The sequence below is a fragment of the Mandrillus leucophaeus genome, unplaced genomic scaffold (genome assembly GCF_000951045.1).
Source record: "Mandrillus leucophaeus isolate KB7577 unplaced genomic scaffold, Mleu.le_1.0 Scaffold350, whole genome shotgun sequence".
Lineage (NCBI taxonomy): Eukaryota > Metazoa > Chordata > Mammalia > Primates > Cercopithecidae > Mandrillus > Mandrillus leucophaeus.
In genome coordinates this window covers 2,086,917-2,093,479 of record NW_012103699.1, presented here as the reverse complement: position 1 = coordinate 2,093,479, position 6,563 = coordinate 2,086,917, and positions in this window count along the sequence as shown.

Here is a 6,563-nt window from a genome sequence, read left to right as displayed (position 1 = left end):
AGTCTCCATCTAAAAAAAAAAAAAAAAAGAGAACATAATTACTTGTTTATATAAAGCAGGAGTTTCCACGGCCAAGCATGGTGGCTCGTGTCTGTGGTCTTAGCACTTTAGGAGGCTGAGGCGGGAGGATAACTTGAGCTCAGCCTGGGCAACATAGTGAGACCTCACCTCTAAAAGAAGAAAAGAGCAGTAGTTTTCGGTTTAGGAATTAGTCTTGTTTTCTACCTTTCATTAAAAACTGTGCATACTAAATGTCTTAATATCTGGAAACGTTAATTTTCCTGAGTCATATAAAAATTAACAGAATCATATCTACCACCCAACTCTCTTATCAATGTCTAACCCAGGAAATATAATTCTTTTTTTCACAACGTTCTGTCTTTCTAATGATATTATTATTATAATAGAAATTCAGGTCAGTCCCCTATTATTGCTGCATTAAATGTGTCACTCTCTTTATCAGGGGCTACTGTCCCAACGCCTATATTTTGCCTCTCTGTCTTTCCTGCTCATGTAGAATAGAGTTGCTGATACAATACAGGATGCTCAGTTGAATCTGAAATTCAGATAAGCAATGAGTAAGTGTTTAGTGTAAGTAGATGCCATGCAAAGTTTCATCCTGTGTTTTCCTTTCTTAATCTAGCAACCTTAATTTAGAAGCTTTGCTGATGCTGAACAGATGAAGGACCAGGACTTAGACAGTCAAGACCCAGCACAGGAGCAGGCTGAATTTTGTCTTACAGCCAGTATTTACCGTAATATCTTAAGTTGGAAAAGGACAATCAAGCTATGATAATATCAAATTATGAAGACTGCACATATAGAGAGTTTAATGTTTGCATAAAATAAAATGTACTTGACAGAATCTGGCACAGACATTGTTATTCTACAATCCAGTAATTAGAGTCTAGTGAAAAATTCTTTTTCATAAATGAAAATTACTAATATTGTATTTATATGGTGAAATGAAGCATGTCTGCACAAGGTTGAAAGAGATGGTCTTTGAAAGGGGCCAAGGAAGCTGAGGGCAGAATCACTGAGCTCTGGGTTCTCTCTAGAGCATGTGCTTGCGGCTCCAGTCTCTCATTTCCAACCATCTGGTTTTTTTTGTTTTTGTTTCTTTGGGGTTTTTTTTGAGACAGAGTCTCACTCTGTTGCCCAGGCTGGAGTACTGTGGTGCCGTCTCGGCTCACTGCAACCTCCGCCTCCCAGGTTCAAGTGATTCTCCTGCTTCAGTCTCCTGAATAGCTGGGATTACAGACTTGTGCCATCACACCTGGCTAATTTTTTTTGTATTTTTAGTAGTGACAGAGTTTCACCATGTTGGCCAGGCTGATCTTGAACACCTGACCTTAGGTGATTCACCCACCTCAGCTTCCCAAAGTGCTGTGATTACAGATGTGAGCCACCGAACACAGCCTCCAACCGTCTGAATTTAATGAAGATGTGCTTCTGCTTTTCCTTAAGCTCCACTGACTCCAAGATGTCAGGAATTAACTTGCTATCATTCCAAATATTTGGAAATGGAAGATATTTCACAAAATCTCCTTGGAATAAGCTCTGTCTCTGGAAAAATCAGGAAATAATTTACTGTCTCCTCACCCCTTACAATAGTTGCCATTGTTTCTTTCTCTGTCTCCATATCCCATTGCCATGTGACTTCACAGCCTATTCTGTCAAGAGCCTATTTTCCACCCCCTAACTCTGGGCTAGAATTTTCTCTTGCTTTGACCAATACAAATGCTGCAGAATTGAAGGCCCAGTTCAGAGTTTGATCTCAAAAGCTTTGGGTGCTTCTGCATGTCTGTCTCATAAGTCTGTCCAGCTGTTCTTTGTTAAGTCTGGGCTGGTGTGTTAGAGGATGAGACCACATGGATCACAGAAGAGTTTTTTTCAACTGAGGCTTCATTTGACAAGCCCCTTTTAGCTGAACCAGGAGCTGACCATGGATACATGAATAAGTTCAGCTGAGACCCGCCAAGCCTGGCCCAATCACCACTCAGACTTGTGAACTAAAGAAATCACTGCAGTGACTCATGCCTGTAATTCTAGCACTTTGGGAGGCTGAGGCAGGCAGATCACGAAGTCAAGAGCTCGAGACCATCCTGGCTAACACAGTGAAACCTTGTCTCTACTGAAAATACAAAAAAATTAGCCGGGAGTGGTGGCAGGCGCTTGTGGTCCCAGCTACTCGGGAGGCTGAGGCAGGAGAATGGTGTGAACCCAGGAGGCGGAGGTTGCTGTGAGCCAAGGTCACACCACTGCACTCCAGCCTGGGCGAGACATTTTATGAAACTGTGACCCAGCCTGAGCGAGACTCTGCACTCCAGCCTGAGTGAGACTCTGTCTCAAAAAAAAAAAAAAGAAAAGAAAATGTAATCTCCAGTGTTGGAGGTGGGCCTGGTGGAAGGTGATTAAATCATGGGGGCAGATTTCTCATGAATGGTTTAGCACCATCCGTTTGGTGCTGTCCCTGTGATAGTGAATGAATTCTCACCGGCTCTTGTTTAAAAGAGTGTGGCACCTCTCTCTCTTGTTCCTGCTTTTACTATGTGACATGCCTGCTCCCACTTCGCCTTCCACCATGAGTAAAAGCTCCCTGAGGCCACCCAGAAGCTGAGCCATGTTGGTGTCATGCTTGTATAGCTCACAGAACCATGAGTCAGTTAAACTTCTTTTCCTATAAATTACCCGGCCTCAGGTCAAGAACTGCTTAACACGAATGAATAAGAAGGGACAGGAATTCAAGAGTCATAAGGTTTAAAAAGAGCTATATTTTAATGATAGTGTAATAACAGAATTTAATGAGATTGTTGTCATAACATGCAATGTAAAGGTGCACCGTCGTGAGGCCAATCCTGGAAGGAATGCTATAGTGAAAGGAGACTGAGATTAAATAGACAGCAACAATATCGTGCTGACCTCAAAGTTAGAGGGAGAGTATTGAGGGTGCTAGGAAATCACACACACACACACACACACACACACACACACACACACACCCAATAAGGACAAGCCATATACTCAGACATTTTTCAGATCCCACCACCTCCTTCCTCCTACCCTAGCCTACTCTTTGTGGAGTGGTGAGGGGCACATATGAGCAGTAGTGGAGCATCATCAGAGAGCTGGCCACGTGTTATTTAACTGGAAGCCAAACTGGGAGAAACATAGAAGCCATGATCCCAGGCATTCTCTGTGCTGCACTGAACTTGCATGGGTTGGTAGAAACTGTGCTTATAAGGATTTACTTTAAGATGAAGTCATTAGAAATTAATTTTCTATAATATCAAGAATTGCCTAGTTCTTTTTATAATGACATCCTAGAAATCACTCTCTAAGCTTCTTATTTGTTCTTCCTTTAAGTCTCCATAGAAAATTTAGATTCACCTCTGGAATCTAGAATAAAGAATATGACTCAACAGTTTCATAAAATGTGACCCAAATTGTGCCTCTGTGGAATTTGTCCCTGTAAGAGATTCAGAAACAATGACAAAAGGAGATTCTTGAATGACTGGCAATGTATTATGTCATGTGCAACAAAGCCCTGCAATATGGGAAAATAATAGATCCTTCACAGAATAGACTCAGTTAAGGAAGGAAATATCAAACTCATTCAGATACTTCATATTTCTGGCCTCTGGTCGCCATTTTGCAGCAATCCTTGTTATGACCTCACTTCATCCTTCACTTAGCCAAATGAAATTGGCTGTTTCCAAAAGACAGTTAGGCCCAAGCCTGGCACAGTGCTTTAAGAAGGAACCTGCATGGGGATGCAAAACTGAGACACCCTGCTGATCTGTTTTTCATTGACTGCGTTTTAAATTGCTTCAACTTTGCATCTAGTCCAAGTGGAGAAGAGCTGAAAATAAAATGTAAATCACTCTGTAATAGTTTTAGGAATTAGAAGAAATAGCAGCAGCCATCTGATTATAGCTCTGTAAGAGGGGCAAATTCTCCCAAAACAGAGATATTGTGATGTTGTTGACTCTGTAAAATAATAAATGACAATAGCCTCAAGAAAAATGTAAGAGTGAAGCTCAACTGTGTTTATGCATGCTAGAGGATCAATGTGTCCATGTAAAAGGTATACAGTAGATTTAAAACCATCAAAAGCCATATGAAGAAATGAAACCCAGTGTTATTATTTCAAATATACTTCTTTTGATGAGTTCTATGCACATCACAGCCAAATCCAGTCAAAGTTCACATTTGTAGAATAGACTTGTGTTTACACATATGTTCTCATTCTAATGTTGTCTGGCTTCTGAAGTTTTTGCACATGAATTATTTGTCACAGATTTACCTACCCCTAATAATTTGTTCCTAATAATGGGAATAAATAAAAGTTAAATTTATTATGATTGTAATATCAGACAATACTATCTTAAATTTTAACAACTATATTGAAATGTAATTCACATATTATACAATTCACCCTTTTAAAATATACAATTTGATAATGTTTAGTATATTCAGAGTTGTGTAACCATTACTACAATCTAATTTTAGAACATTGTTGTCACCCCAAAAAGAAATCCCATACTCATTAACAGTCACTCTACATTCCCCTCCCAAGTTACCCTACCCCAGTCCTAGGAAGCCACTACTTTCTGTCTCTTATAGATTTGCCTATTTGGGACATTTCATATAAATTCAGTTATACCACATGTGGTCATTTGTGACTGGCTTCTTTCACTTAACATAATGTATTCAAAGTTCATACAGGTGATAGTATAAATCAGAGCTTTATTCTTTTCATGGCTGAATAATCTTTCATTATATGGCTTTATCACATTTTATTTGTCCATTTATCAGTTGATGTATATCTGGGCTGTGTTCACTTTTTGGCTACTCTAAATAAATGCCACCATGAATATTTGCATGCAAATATTTATGTGAACATCTGTTTTTAATTCCCTTGGGTATATACCTAAAAGTAGAATTGTTGGTTCATGTGGCTCCTCCATGGCTAACATTCTGAGGAACTGCCAAATTGTTTTCCACAACAGCTGTACCATTTTACGTTTCACCAGTAGTGTTTGAGGATTCCAGTTTCTGCCTATCCTTGACAATTTTATTGTCTATCTTTTTTATTATAGCCATCCTAATGAGAGTAAAATGATACCTAACTGTGCTTTTGATTTTTAGTTTCTCTAATGATTAATGATGTTGGACTTGTGTAGTCATTGACAATTTGTATATCATCTTTGGAGAAATGTCTATTGGGATCCTTTATTCATTTTTAAATTGGGTTTCTTTTTTTATTGTTGGATTGTGTAAGTTTTTACATTTTCTGGCTACACGTCTCTTACCAGATACATAGTTTATAAATATTTTCTCTCATTCCGTATGTTGTCTTTCACTTTCTTGATAATTATTTGCATCACAAACATTTTTAATTTTTATAATGTTCAGTTTATCTATCTTTTCTTTTGTTAGTTATGCATTTGGTTTCTTGTGCTTTTGCCTAACCCAAGTTTATGAAGATTTGCTCTTAACATTTTCTCCTAAGAGTTTTATAGTTTTAGACACTTACATTTAAGTCTGTAATCCATTTTGAGTCAATTTTTGTTTATGGTGTGAGGAAAGGGTCCACCTTCATTCTTTTACATGTGGATATTCATTTGTCGTAGCACATTTGTTTATTCTTTCCTCCATTGAATTGTCTTGGCACTCTTGTCAAAAATCAATCAACCATAAGTGTAGGGGTTTATTCCTGAACTGTCAATTCTATTCCATTGATATATATGTCTGTCCTTATGCTGCACTACAAAATCTTGTTTACTGTGGCTTCGTAGGAAATTTTGAAATAAGTAAGTGTGAGTCCTTCAACTTTGTTCTTCTTTAAAAATATAGTTTTGATTTTTATGAATTTCTTGAATTTCTACATGAATTTTAGGATTAGCTTGTCAATTTCTTCCAAAAAGGCAGCTGAGTTTTTAAAAATAATACTTACATAAAATTTTTAGATAAGTGTGAGGAGTATTGCCATCTTAATATTGTCCTTTCATGCATGAACATGGATTGCATTTCCATTTATTTAAATCTCCTTTAAGCAGCATACTTTTTACTAACACAGTTGTTGAGCCTCAGAGAAGTCAGCTAATCTCTCTGGGTGTCAGTTTTATCACTTATGAATTAGAAATAAAAATGTCTACTTCATAATCCTATTATGAGATTTAGTGATGATACCCATAAAGACACCCACTAAAGGGTAACATATATGTGATGCCTAAAATTAAAATAAGATAATCAAAGTGAAGAAGTTCTCTAATTGCCTAAAAAAAAAATGGAGACAAGCACCCTACTTTTGGAATTCGAAAGTATTCTTATTTAAAAATACAGTCAGTGCTTAATTATCCAAGCTAATATGCTACACAGACAGCAAACAGTATTATTTATTGATATTGTAAAACTAGTTTTAGCTGGGAAATTGTGAAGTTTAATCTCACTAAACCATAAACGTGCTAAGTGTAAGTACCAAAGTTGGCAAATTGAATGACATCTTTGATTGATGTAAAGGTGAACTCTCCAGAAGATGACTGAGAAAACTGATGGTT